A 15,196-nucleotide genomic window follows, 5' to 3' on the forward strand; every position below is an offset into this window, starting at 1 on the left:
TTCCTTTTGATTGCAGGCTTATCCTTCACCAATTTGATTATCGACTGTTATTTAACGTTTTTATCAATGTCTTAGAGTTACCGACTCTTCTATAAAATAACTAACTCTGATTAAAGTGACTGATATACATCTTTAATTAAATTTTCAACTGTTCAACTTTCTTTTGAGTTTCAACCAAAAAGAACATTTCTTTTGAGTTAGTTAGCAACATCTAATACATTGTTTTAGTTTGCCACCTCTTATCTGGGTTGCTTAATCTGGAAAAAAAGTCGGTAAGTCCCTAAATAAGGGTTGGGTCATTTATATGACGATTGGTAAATTTAAGGCATTTGGAAGATATGTAAATAAAATTTGGTGAAAAAGGAGAATTTTTTTAGTCAAAGATGAAAAAAAGGTTGGTAGTCTAAAAAGGAACAAAGCAAAAATTAATAACTAACTCAAACAAGAATTGGTGATGCAAAATTAATTGGTAACTTATTGGTTGAAAATGGTTGATAAACGAGACAAAGAAAAATGGTAGTTCAATAAAATAGCTGGTAATTTCAAACAAAAAAATTAACACATAAATGTTAGTACGCAACTCGAATAAGGAATTGGCAACTCAATTGGAGAAAGGTTTCCAAGTCACACGAAAATAGTTTGCAATTTCATGTAATAACTAGCAAATTTCTAAAGTTGGCGACAAAGATAAAGAAAAGTTGATAAAAGATAAAGGGAAGTCTATTCTTTTGGTAATTGTAAAAGAAAACCAGATAAACCTTGTTAACTAACCTAAATAAGAGTTAGTAACAATATACTAGTTGATAATTTAATCGGTAAAAAGTTGGTAATCTCTCTAACTGAAGAATAATTACGAAAAAAGAGTTAATAAATGTCGTAAAACTGTCGGTGGCTTATCAATAAATTAGTGCAAAATCAAGTGATCGGTAATTATTTTTACTCTTTATAACTCTTTCAAAAATCTAATGACACAAAAATAAATTCGCTTTTTCTGACAATGGGACGATACAATCGTGAATTAGATAATGACAGCAAGTTCAAGTCAATTTCATAGTTTAATATCTGATTAGCAGATTGCGAAGCCGACTAGTGTCTTAGTGATGATTTTGAGTCCATATGTGACAATTTGAGTATCTGACCCTTTTTCTTGTTTTGGTCTGGCCAGCCCCGTGTGACACGGTACTTGTGCCTTGCCTTTGAGGCACTTCACTGTCCCCATCCTGGGGCCAAAGAAAAGCCAGTCCTCTTGACGCTTTTCAACCCCATTTGCCGACGATGATGGGAACTCAACGATAGAAGGTCATCCTTGAGCTTTACTCTCTCTCTCTCTCTCTCTCTCTCTCTCTCTCTCTCGGAATCGAAAAGCTTGAGAGAGAGTTTCAGTGAACAGTGTAAAGGTGGGAATCAAGCTTGGCCACAATCGTTGTATTGCACAAGAAGCGTAACTCTGCATGGTTTTCGGTCGAATCTCCTGAAAACTGGCCAGACTGGCAAAGGATTCAGTATCGGAAACTAGCCGGTTGGTCGGGTTGAACAAAGGCGGTCCTCATATATTCATGTAATTAGCATACAAAAGAAGTCTACATAGCTTTCCTCTTCTGCAGAAGACGCTCTGCGTTCCCTCCCTCCCTTGCTTTTTTGTTGAATTTCCTGGAGGAGTTGGATAACGTTTTGGACTGCATAAGACTTTTTAATTATGGCACGATAGGTGATGACGAATTTGAGCTTAATTCTAATGGATACACTCATTTGTCACCAAAGGTTAAAAAAAGCCAGGCGTTGTGGCCTATGACATCAGGTTCCTTCGCAAATTTATAAACTACACGAATTTTTAGTGACTTGTCATTACTCATTCCAACATCAGGTTGTCTTATTCGACCTTATTAATCAATAAAACCAATATTTTGGCCATAAAGAAAAAAAAAAGACAAAAAAGAAGACATCACTTGCATACTCGATCTACATAAAAGTATAGACTGCACCATCATTATATTAGACAAGAAATATTGCCAGAGAATGGTGTAACTTCTATATCTTATAAATAGAGAAGAAGATCACCAAATCACTAAAAGGAAGCTCAAGCTAGAACATGTCAACATATTTAGTCAGACCCACATTTATTTGAAAATATAAATTCTATGAATGAAAAAAGAAGAGACCACATGTATACGAAGAGCATTAAATCCTGTAGACAAGCGACATAAAATACTTTAATACCCATTTCTCATGTGCAAGCCAAATTATAAACGACATGTGTCGGCCTACAGACAAGGAATAAATTAGGGCAGAACATATTGAAAGCACATAGTAAAAGCCCGATATCTACAACTAGAAAAATTGCCAAGAAAGCTTAAGTTCAAGCCCATAACAAGCTTAATTATATAGGTAGAGGAAGACACACACGTGTGTGACAAGGGATGTAATAAGATACTTTAAACTTATCTTCTCTCATGATTTTGTAGCTTGCTTAGAATGTCGTATGTATTTCTCAATGGAATGGATAGGCTTCACTGGCGCACCGCACTAGGCCCCACTGATATACTTCTGATGCAGAGAAGACACGTGTTATCATCAGACCGAGCTTCACCCCACTCAAACATTTGGCACAGCCGCGGGGACACAAACATGATGAAACATAACACCACGGATGAAAGTGACGGGATGTTCTATTATTGATTATGAGCTATGTATCACTGCACTTTTCGAGAACTTTCATGTCGTGTTCGATACGCTTCAACACGTTCCAATACGTGGTCGATAAGTGTTAAAAAATTTGACACATGGTCAACTCTCCTCGACACATTTCAACACGTGATTCCGACACGCACAAGATCAATTTTAAAAATTTTCAATACTTAAGGGGTCAAAATGTATATATATGAAGAAAAAAAAGAAAGAGCAAGGATTTGGGTGTGGCTGCCATCGTCAAAGGGGGCCGATGAGGTGATGGAGGGGCGGCGGTCCTCACAGGCCTGGGTGAGGCCATTGTCAACAAGGCTTGGGCCAACAAGGCTTGCCAAATCTGGGCAATGCCTCGGCTGAGGCCCAAGTGAGGCTCACCTAGATCTGGGCGACATCACACCCTCGCTTGGATCTAGCGAGGGTCGTCGGCCCTTGCCTAGGGCTGGGGAGGGTCACCGACCACAGGCAAGGGCTGGCATCGCCCAGATTTGTACGAGCCTCATCAGCCCCAACCAAGGTGTCACCTAGATCTGGGTGAGCCTCACTCGGGCCTTGCCTAGTCCGGCGAGGGTAGCCTACCCTCCGCCACCTAGGGCCGACAACCTTGCTAGCCCCCTCCAATGGTGGCAACGGCATGACCAGCCACCCACCGCTGCCTTTTTCTTTTTCATGACGTTTCCTTTTTTTCTTTTTTTTCTAGTTTTTTTTTTTTCAGAATTATTCCCAGCCACCCACTTGCCTTCTTTTTTTCACAACCTTGCCTTTTTTCTCTTTTTTTCCATTTTTTTTTTAGAATTATTTTAGCTTTTTTAGAAGTTTTTTACTATTTTTTAAATAAGATTTTTAAAAAGTAACAAAAAATTACCACGCAAGAAAAATAAATTAATTTAAAAATACTACGTCAGCATTTTCGATTAAACAAATTGACAGTGTTAACGAAAAAACTCAATTGCACTAATTTGATAAGTTTTATGACTTAGTTGTACTTTCGCGATAAGTTTTAGGACATGTAATGCACATATCACTAAATTTGATAGTAGAATGTGGATTGTTTATTTTTTTTCTCCAAGTTTTATGGACTATCATAATGTAATATAGTATAATGAATTATATTAACAAATGTTGAATTAATATTTTTAGTATAAATTAATTATAGGCTCTTTTTACTATTATTTATTTATAATATATAACGTCTCGAAACATGTTGAATTATCTAATTTTTTAAAATAACGTGTTACAGTGTTGTGTCACATGCCGCGTGTCCGTATCAATACTACATAAATTATGAGGAAATAAAAGGGGAAGAGACTCTAAACGAAATGCAGGAAAAGCAGAGTGGTTTAAATGAACAATTAAAAGAAAAAATATATGAATAATCCTGATAGATATGGAGCATTAAAGAGAATATGAGGAATTTCTTTAATAAAGATGCTAATGCGAACATTTTTGCATTTTTATAATTTTTTTTTTTTTAAATTCCGTTTTTTCTTTTTTTTTCATACGTCCTTCCATAGGTCCGTGGCCTTGACAAAGAAGGTTATCAACCACAAGTCAAGGTATGACCTTTACTAGGCCTCGCGTGGCTTAGATTTGGCAAGAAGCCATGACACCCTCGCCAACCAAAGAAAGGGTTTGCAAGACCCTCACCTAGAGCCAACAATGGCATCCCAAGCCTGACCTGTGGATGGCAACCTTCATCAACTGTCACCAACGCTACAAACTAGCAAAGGGACATAGGATAAAAAGAAAAGAGGCAAAAAAAAATGAAAATATATTAAATTTTCAAAAAAAAAAAAAAAAAATATGTAGGATAGTCAGTGTTGAGAAAACTTCCTAATATGTTTTGACAAAACCTTTTATAAATGTCTATCGAATCTAAACGAAAATATTTTCATGTGATATTCACGAAAAATAATATTCGAACTCCAGTTATTGTCATCTGGATATTGCATCTAAACTTCTGAATATTTACATCAAGGACACCATAAGTTTATGTCATGGATATCATTAGAGTAACATGAGCATATCTACAAAACTTGCTCATGAATATTGTCGAGACATTTGGCATTTTTAGACTCTATGCGAAATCTATTCAGCCTTAAGGAGTATTGAAACTCATACGACATCATCTGATCAAGAAGTCTATTCAGACTTTGAAAACAATATGTGCATGTGTATATGATTTCTTTTCTAGAAAATGTTATTGTTTTTCAATCTTGAAGATTGATTTGCAATGAAATTATTTAAAGCGGGGATTCATTTATTGATTGACAATCATCCAAAAACAAGATATTATTTCTGAACAAAGAATTCACCTATGGAAACCCAACTTCGGTTTTATGGGTGAAATCAATGGGAGATTCTGATCTGGTTACTCAGGGTGCGCATGACAAAATTTCTGGAACACAAATTGATTTCTCAATTTCTATTTCAGAAGCTGAGAGAAGTTAAAAGTTTTAGCTTCTGATTTTTTCTTCAAATCTATTTTTAGAATAGAAATTTATTCCAGAAATAGAAAAATCAAATTGCGTTACCAAACGGATTTCTATTCCAAACCTGTTCCGAGAAATAGGGAAACAGAGAAATGGAGAAGTATAATTTTTATCACGCATGCCTTCAACAACTACTAAATCATCTTGAAGCATTCATTTACAATGGGTTGATTGGAGAATAATCCTCTAAATACTGTCCAATGATTAGTTTGGAAGTGAATGACTATAAAAGGAGACCAAGATCCGAGAGAGCATAGAGGGGTTCGGTATTAAAAATTCCAAATTCCGAGAGTACTTCGATTCTTATCTTTTTTTAAGCTTACAATTGTAATCATTTGAGAGGGTGTTAGCGATGTTGTAGTTTGTGCTTAGGTTTGAGAAGAAGAGATCTTTTGGCTTGGGTATAAGTAGCACCAACTTTGGGTATAAGCAACACCAACATTGGGAGAAGCATTTGGATATAAGTGACATAACTTGATTGTAATATCTCATTAGTTATCTAGTGGAATCTAGTCAATATGTTGTTAGAATGGAAGAGTGAATATAGGCTTGCTATAAGCTGAATCACTATAAGTTTGTGTGCAATTTATTGTACCCCTAAACTCTTGTTGATTATTTTTTATAGACTTTTGCACATTAATAAACTACATCTAGTCTCTATTCGAACTCTAACCTTTGCACTCTAGTGAATATCATAATTCTTATGTCGTTGTTCAAACTCAGATCTTGACTACTTGTCAAGATTTGTTCAAATCAACTATTCACTCCCTTTAGGTGATATTGCTAGCCTCCAACAGTTGGCATCTACGTCAATAGTTGCTAGCCAAAATTAATTAAGATGACTGAAAAGGCAAATCGTCAAAAAATTTATGACTACATTGATCAAATTGAAAATTTTAAGGCATAAATCACATCCATATGATAGATTTATCACCTTTATTTTTTTTTATAATTATCCATATTGAAATGGATAGGCTCAACCAACGAACTCCACCAATCCCATTGGATGCTTCGACATAGAAAGACACGTGTCGTCATCAGATCGAGCTCGACCCCACTCACGTTTTGGTACATCAACGTGGGCACAAACTTGATGAAATATGTATCACCACACTAAAAAGTGAGGGGAATGGTTTCATAAGTGATCGTGAGGTAAGAAAAAGGGGGGAAGAGACTAAGAACGAAAAGCAGGGAAAAAGGGCCGAGAGGGTTTAAAGTTGTGGACCAATCGCATTTTAAAAACGGTGGTGGTCGCCGCATATCCCATGGAAGATGCGATCCCCACAAACCCCATTGGAGAAGAAACCCTCGTTGGCCCTTTCCTTTCTTCGCTTTTTTTCCTCCAGATGCATCACCATCTCCGTCATTCCTATAATAGCCACTGGATCGAACTCTCTCTCTCTCGCACTAGCATACGTTTGTATAAATTCGTTCTCCTGCTCTCGTTGCTATCCCTCTCTCCCGTCCCTCTCGTGCAGGACTTCAGCCACCTCCTGCGGCCGCAGGAGGTGGCTGTTTCCGTCCAGGGGGAACAGGTCCAGCCACTGATGCTTCGTAGCTAGTCGGGTATCGGTTCGGCTTTGGCCGACAGGGCAACTTCAATCCTTTGGCAATCCTTTGGCAATCCTTTGGCATTTTCATCATCTGAGTTAAGTCTCCTTCTTTAGTGAGAAGGGGTGCTGCAGTTCAGGAGCTCCCGATGCGCGAGTCACGCTCAGTACCGGAGGGAAGGTTTCTGATGATGTTCTCGGTATTTATCTGGCATGGTCTTGGTGCTTATTGATTCCGTTCGTGTATGTTGCAAGCTGTGTTATTAGGGTTATGCTGTATCTCTGTGTTTTTTCTCTTTTTTCCTTCGGCGGGTCTGTCCGAAGATGAATGAAACTAGCGTTGTGTTTTGACGTGCTATGGTTGCGAGTTCTAGTTGCTCTTTCAAATGCACTTTGCTTGTTTCGATGTCGTCAAACGATTCTAATCTAGTACCCGATAGCAATGCTCAAAAGTGGAAATCTTGATGGATTAGAGAGAAACTGTCATCAGCTTCGTAGCCAAGGGTTGACAGTGTAACGTTTGAGATGCGTGTATCTACTTGTCCGTATCTCCATTTTTAAATATCCCGCATCGATTATGGGATTGATGTGTTCTCTACATAGATGAGATCTCCCTCTATCCATCGGTTTCAGCATTTTTGATTGGATTTTTCGACATGATATTGGAGCCAAAGCCTCTCTCGGTTTGTTTCCTGTGCGTGTCCGCCACACTTTTCAAGTTCCACTCCTCGTTTCCTAATCCGGCTTACGCGTTAAGCGGGTGTGCTAAAGTACCTGCTTGTCAAGTTGCGCGTGTCATTTCTAATCACTCTTGCACCTTATGAGTTGAACTTTCTAGAACGACACATGGTGCTAGACGCCCCCCTTCACTCGAACACGACTCCGAATGGCAAGATCGAAAAGATTGAAAAACGAAAGGCTTGGATGAAGAAGAAATCAAGAGGAAAAGAATGTAGAATCCAACCAATTGAACTTAAAAAATATATATATCATTATCTTCTTAATATTCACTCGTGATGAAAATAAAATCACTAGACAAAATCTTGAAATTGGAATCCATAACGTCGTTGGTGTAGTTAATTACAAAATTATAAGCCAACAATATAACCTAATATGCTTCCTGCATCGCTCGGGTAGAGATTTGTTGAAGCCAAAGTACCCGTTGGATCCATTACTGAAATCCTCGTGTTTTTGCACAGAGAACGTGTAGTGCATGTGTTCCATTTACCAGATTTACGGAAAGATACTCGTTCCTTTGGAGTGAACTGAATTATACACGTACAAAGCACATGTGTCATTATTCTCAGTAGGAGTGAGCATGGTTCCAAAGTAGAACTGGAACCTAAGAACCAGACTAATGAGAACCTGTAAATTCGAGAAATCTATTTCGATAGGTAGATTCCAGATTCTTAGTTAGAGGAGCTTGGAACCTATAACCTCTAACCTATAACATAAAGCAAGTTTTAATGTTTTTCTAAGCTCACGTCTTCGTGCGATTTTGCGATATTTCATATTGTTCGATGACGAGTGTATAATTTGTAAGCATTAGTTTGTGCTTCTATTTCATGACTGGTACTTTTACTTTATTAATGTTCATATTTTTCACGTGTCTTTGTGGTTAGAGCAGCAAGTGACAGTAATTAAGGGGTTTAATTCATTGCAATCGTCTAATTAGTATTATAGATAAAAACTTAGTAGACCTTAGAACCAATCTTGAAACCTCTAACATGATAAATTTTAAGTTTTAAAGTATGCAGAATAGGTTTCAGGTTCCAAAATTGAGGAATATATTCTAACGGGTAGGTTTCGAGTTCCATATGAAATCTGTATAGAACCTGGAACTACTCAATCCTAATGTTCGGATCATAATGTTATAATATTACATTGATTTCATGTCCTTTATTTGGTCATTAACTAACATGCAAGAAGCATTTATATGCACGAGATAGGATTATTCTATTTCATATCTACTTGAAACAAATATAATATTCTTGTGATCTCTCGATAGATAACACGGTGACGAAACTCAATTATTAGATATGGTATAACCATAAAATCTTATACTTTAGACAAGTTGGTTCTGCTATAAAATAACATAAAGTAAGCATTCCTTGTTTATAATTCAACCAATGCAAAATCATGACGCCATCATTTTCGCGATTCTATTATAGCAACACCGAACTATTCCTACATACTTTAAAAAGAAAATGGTACTATACACCTATCATGGTCCATATCTTGAACTGTATAGATTCAGTCCCGTAGATTATCAATAGAGCTACTTAGGGGCAAAATGGGATTGATTAATGCTCTGTTTATTTTGTAAAAAATGAACGATTGAAAAATATTTTCTAAAAAGTAATTTGAAAAATTACCAAAAAAAGTCATCAAATTATCACAATTGTATTAATTCAATCATAAACCTCTTTTTTTTCAACCAATTGAGCCATAAGAACGACCCTAACCCAATGGTTGGCGAGCTTCAACAACTCTTGCCGGCCACAATGAGGAAAGGGAAAAGAAAAGAAGGAAAGAAAGAAAAAATTAAAAAATTGAAGAATTATTAAAATTGCTCACATCAACGTCAGCCATGCCATGAATGATACAGAGCATCCGTGTTAATAATTTTCAGCTAAAATTAGTATAAATACAAAATATTTAAGACTCAATTGATAAAATAAAAAAAGTTTCAAACTAAATTGAATTTTCCTTAAAATAAATAATTAATAAAAAACGTTTTCCTTATTAACAACAATTTATATTTACATATTTCATAGACAATGATTTTTTTTTTTGTCAATTTATTTTCACAAATGATCATTTTCAGAAAAATATTTTATAATTATTCATTTTTTTCAAAATAAATGCTTTCCTACGTGACATTCTATTTTGCATCAAAACCTCGCAATTGATATTGGGTTGCACGTGCCGAATGGTATAAGGGATATTTTATTTCAGTGGCGAGGGTAACAACTAACAAGGTGTTTTTCTTTTTCTTTTTCTTTTTTTTTGGGTGGACGGGGGGTGGGGGATGTTCGTACGGCAGAAGAGGAATAAACCAGGCCCGTATTCGTTTGGTCCTGGGGAATATGCTTTGCACCATTTAAATATTTCAGGACCAAAGAGTATCCACAGTCTACCCCTCAAGGTCCTCCAACGTTCTTCATCAAAAGATGAAATTTTGATCCACTTCTCCCGGGCATTCGCGGACCCAATTATGGAAGGCATGTGCTTCAGCCGATGTCGGTATCATACATGGAATATACCGAAATCAAAATCAAAATTACCTATGTAGTGCATTCGAATAATGCCATTCATCACGTGTGTCTTCTAAATGATTGACCTAAGTTCATTGTCGAACTACGTTATATTACTAACACAAGATGTGCCGTGCCCAATATCATATGATCACACAAGTGTATGCGTGCTATTTAGCCTTGTCTTGTATGTTCCCCTTTTTACAAGCTACTTATTATGCTAACAAAGTTAACCCGCTTAGAATTACCAACACCCCGTCGCCCATTTCCCTTGGCAGTCACAACTCGCTCCTACTCCAGCCATTTCGAGTTCAAAGTGCATTGCTCCATCTATGCTTAACACGCGACGCACGGTCTCCGCCACTTGACATTATCTAGGGGGCGTCTTGCGAAGCCTTGCCAAGAGACTTTGAGCCCGTGAAGGACTTTGACAAAAAGAAATGGTGATTGGGAAAGCAATTCGAAAAGTCCATTTGGCAAATGCAATGGATTTCTAAAAGCCTTTCTCTCGAGACAAGGAAGACTCGGCACCAGCATTTCAATATTTTCTAGATGCTTCTCAAAGGTATAGTTAATTTTTTCTTTCGATCTCGCCCTCATCAATGTTTTCATATTTTAGTCCTGCCCTTATGAATATATGTTCATCGTCTCTCTGTCGGACAATCTTGATCCGTGCTCACCCAATTGTGGAGGTGAAGGTCAACCTCGCCCAAGCTGAGGTCGATGCTCCTCGAGGTTGAAGATCATCTCGAAATTCCCAATCTAGCTTGTTATAGTTTGCATGATAACGCTTTTGTTTTTCTATTTTTTTATTCTTTTATTCCGCGAAATAGAAAATGAACATAAATTCATTTGGTAACGTCAGTTAATTTTTTTATTCCTCAAAATAAAAAAGTGGTCAAGGATAAATTTGAAAAGGGAAACAAAAAAGTAGAAAAAAGTAAAATATCGTTCTTGAGAATCATTTTTAAAAATAAGTCATTTTCTTTTTGGTTAATAGCACAAAAAATTCTAAACTTATACATATGTGATAAATTTACCAAAAACTAATTTTTTAAACTCAAAAAAATCAAATTAGTACACCTTTGACAAATTTAATCCGAATTAGTATACTTGTGACAAATTTATCATTTTTTAGTTTATATTGAATTTTACCATCAAATTACTGAATTAGATGACACCAACAATTACCTAGTGTACCAATTTAAGATTTTACTCTTTGTTTGTTATAGTTATACGAGCTTTGCAGTATTAATCCAATCTAATAAATGGTATATTTGTCACGGATATATCAGTTTGAGATTTTTAGTAGTTCAAATAATTAGTTTTGGATAAGTTTTTCACAAATTTATCAGTTGGGTTTCTTTGGTTATTTAGGGTAAATATATTATAGCTATACCAGTTAAAATTTTTGTATGATCAAAAAATTAATTAGGGATAAATTTGTCACGAGTATATTAAATTTTTGGATTTTTTGTAATATTAATCCATTTTCTTCTTTTTTTCTTTTCTTCTTCCTCCTCTTCTAACTGATCATCAAAGCCTTGTTGCTTGCTTGTCATCGTTGCTGTCTACCAATCATCATTTGCCACTAGTTGCCGTCATTGGTTGCCAAGTGCCTAACGCCAATGCCACCCATTGCAACACCCGACCAAAGGAGGAAGAGGAAGAGAGAGAGAGAAAGAGAAAAATCTCAAAAAAATTATTAAAAATTATAAAAAAAAATTCCACGTTAGAGAAATATTCGTGGGTTGCACCGAATATATTCATTTTCTTTTTAATTTGAGAATATAAATTTTATATAGTTACCAAACTCATTGTTTTACTCAAAATATGTTATAGGGAATAGAAATAAAAAAATAAATATTTCCAAAAAAAAAATGTTCATGGGAATAAAAATGTTACCAAACACATCTTTAGAGGCTGCAAACAGCTTATGGCTAGATTTGTTTGGTTGCTTGATCAAGGTATTTTCTTCTTCATATTCTTTATTAAAAAAAAGAAAGAAAGAGAGCACTTAACTCTTTTACAATTAAATGGTGCTCTGCATTTGCGTAAAGGTGCCCAAATGCTCCGGTGAATGCAACCGTGCAACCTAGGATGCATTTTTATTGTCAAACCGGATAAGGTGGAATAGGATAAAGATTGCATGGGATAATTATGGGATTTATTACGTTTTATGCAATGTTTAGTAGTTTGAGACTTCTTCAGATTATGTCTAGTGAGATTCAAGTATTAAGTCTTGTAACATCATTAATATCATTACCTTGTCCATCGTAAGAGGCCTGAATCAAATCTCAATCTTTTCATTGAATTACAATCCTTTCAAGTCTCAATCACAATCTTCTCTCTTCTCATGTCTTTTTCAAGATTATCACTTTCTTAGACCATGTCATTTTATTTATCTTTCATCTATGCTAACTAGAGCGACCTTCCCAGTGTTTCTCATACGCCGTAAACACCATCGACCACGATAGAGAGACCGTGACTAATACAATAATGAAGCCCAACCTTAGGTGGTTGGGAACTCTAGTTTCGATGAACATGAGCTTGTGATTATGATCTCTACCTTTGGCCACAAGAATATGATCCTCACTACTGGGTAACCCCAACTCTAGGGTTTTGAGCTCGGCAACCTTGGATCCAAGGTCACGAGCCTTAGATCCTAGGCCTAGAGAATTGTAGGCACCATGAACAAGAGACGGGGGACGATGGCTAGTCAGTGCTCTAACATCAAACCACGATAGAGTTTGCGTGCTGGTCTTTGATTAAGGAGTCCATGTTATGATAAAATATCATGAATGTGCAAGGTCGCTTGATGAACTCTCGCCCTTTCTCTTCTCCATCTATGGATCTCCAATGCTTTCATTTAGCAGAAGCAAAAAAAAAAAAAAAAAAAAAAAAAGCCCTTCCTTTTTTATATTTGTTCTTTTATGTTCATTTTTACACTATTTATCCTATCTGGCTTTATATCGCTTTATAGGTGAGATTATTTCACCCAGGTTATATTCAAAGAAATCCATATTTGAAGTCACTCAAATGCCGGATAAGATTATCTTGTATCCAATTCAGAGTTATATCCGATCTAACAAATGTAGCCTTGTTATCTTTTTGCTTAGCCCACACGGACTTTGCAACTTTGAGAAAACGTTGATCGGGCTCATAACTCGGATCTACATTTGGACTTTCCAAGGCACGAGACCTTCGGTTTCTCGACCTCTGGAGGCATTTGAACAAAACTCGAGGAGACGTTGCTAGCTAATGCTCATGCATTCGGAAATGACGTGACTAGCAGTGATTAGGCCCGATTAAGGTTGTTCCGTCTAGAAACCCAGTTGCACCTTGAATTGATTTTTATCATCATATTCAACGTGAATTGATTTTTTCTAGCACAAAACTCACCGTAGATCATTATATCCGCACAGAAGAGGAATTTCCATATTCATTTTTCAGCTCTTTTTTTTGAGATTTCATGATAAATTCTGGATGTCTTTAAGGAGTTCAACCAATATAGCGATTGAGTCCCAGTTTCAAGACAACACCCACACTAATCCCTACTCTAGATCAATCATGGACGTCATCCACAATGAAACCCAACTAAAATGAAATTGAAGCATTAGCGGTGGCTATATCTCTGTCACTCATTAATTAGAGGGAAAACTTGATTCCATGAATTTAGTGTTTAGAGTTTCTTTCTTCGGTCCAGCAATGAGGTGTTCCTAGGTCGGCTTTCGCGAAAACCGGCTAGTCCACTTCTCGAGGCGATCTTAAGCGTGCTCGCTAACTTACATTGGTATGGCACATTCGGGATTTTGGTCTTGATAGTATCCGGTCTCGTGATTATAAAAAACGAAGGCAAACTCCCGTACCAGTACCACTTGAGACGAGACCCGATTCGTTGGGAGCCGATCTGGCCGTATCCCTCCGCAACACGAAGTGAAATGCGGTCGCGTAATTTCTATCTAATTCGAACGTGAGCCCGGCAAACGTCGTGCCCGTACTTTCGATTTCGACATGTACTCCGGCGGGAACTTAATTTTCCCGCCACCTATATACCGTAACAAAATTTTGAACATAAACCGATCCGGGGCCGCTCCTCCACCGTCCGATCTCGCTTCCTAAAACCCCAAGGACGACATCGACGGTCGCGTTCCACCTAGGACATCATGAACTCGCGCACTCCCAAATCCGTGTCCTAAAAAGCGCGTGCGCGGGCGCCCTCTGCGCAAGCCGACCTCGAGCGCACTCGCGTGGGTTTCACCGGCGCGGGTCGGCGCGTGGGGCGGACTCCACCCACCAAATCGCGGGTGCCGAAAATAATATGCCGCGAGCACGTGGCGGCGCGCGATTGGGCGGATCCCGTTGTTGGTTGAGCCGGGAAAATTCGCGGGGTTTTAAAAAGGAATCCGATCGGGACGAAATTTAGATTTGGGAAAATTTTCGCGCCGGATTGACCGATTTGCCCATTGGTGAGATGTTGGGCGGCTTTTTGCAACTCGTGCCCGGGTACTATCGCTTAATATCGCGCCCGCCCACAAAACTTGCGAATTCTTTCATTTCACACCCATATGTTTTTGTGCAGCTGAGGACCCATTAGATGTACACCAATCATGGAGAACAATAATAGAATAAATTGAAATGAAATGCGCGGATTGGGAATTTATTCATTTTCTTGAACATCGGTCAGTATCTTGCATCGCATGGCTTTGCTGGTCAAGTTGAGTATGAGTTCTTGCCGAGCAAATTGCACTTTGATTGCCAATTCGAACGTTTGATTCACTTGCTATGACATAATTGTCCATATTTATGGTCAACAATTTTTTTCAATAGACTCTGAATGCCCTTTAAGACCATTTCCTTAAATTTTTTTGATTTCCAAAAATATGTATTATGGCAATTTGTCTTTAATTATGATCTAACGCATTTTTCCTAAAAAAAATCCAAATTAAAAAAACCTATTATGATAGCTTGTCAGTATTTACAGTAATACATTCTTTTTCCGGTAGACTACAAGTGCCATTTAAAACAATCTCTTAATTTTTTTTAATTTTGAATAAATATTTATTATGGCAATCCGTCTATGTTTATGGTCAACAACAGATGAAAAAGATCGATTAATATTAATTAATTACAAAAAATTAAATGATTTTGAATTAAATTCATTATCAAACTTTTTTCCCAAAAAACGCTAAGCGCTCTTCAAAGCTGTCCTTTT

The sequence above is a fragment of the Eucalyptus grandis genome, chromosome 2 (genome assembly GCF_016545825.1).
Source record: "Eucalyptus grandis isolate ANBG69807.140 chromosome 2, ASM1654582v1, whole genome shotgun sequence".
Taxonomy (NCBI): Eukaryota; Viridiplantae; Streptophyta; class Magnoliopsida; order Myrtales; family Myrtaceae; genus Eucalyptus; species Eucalyptus grandis.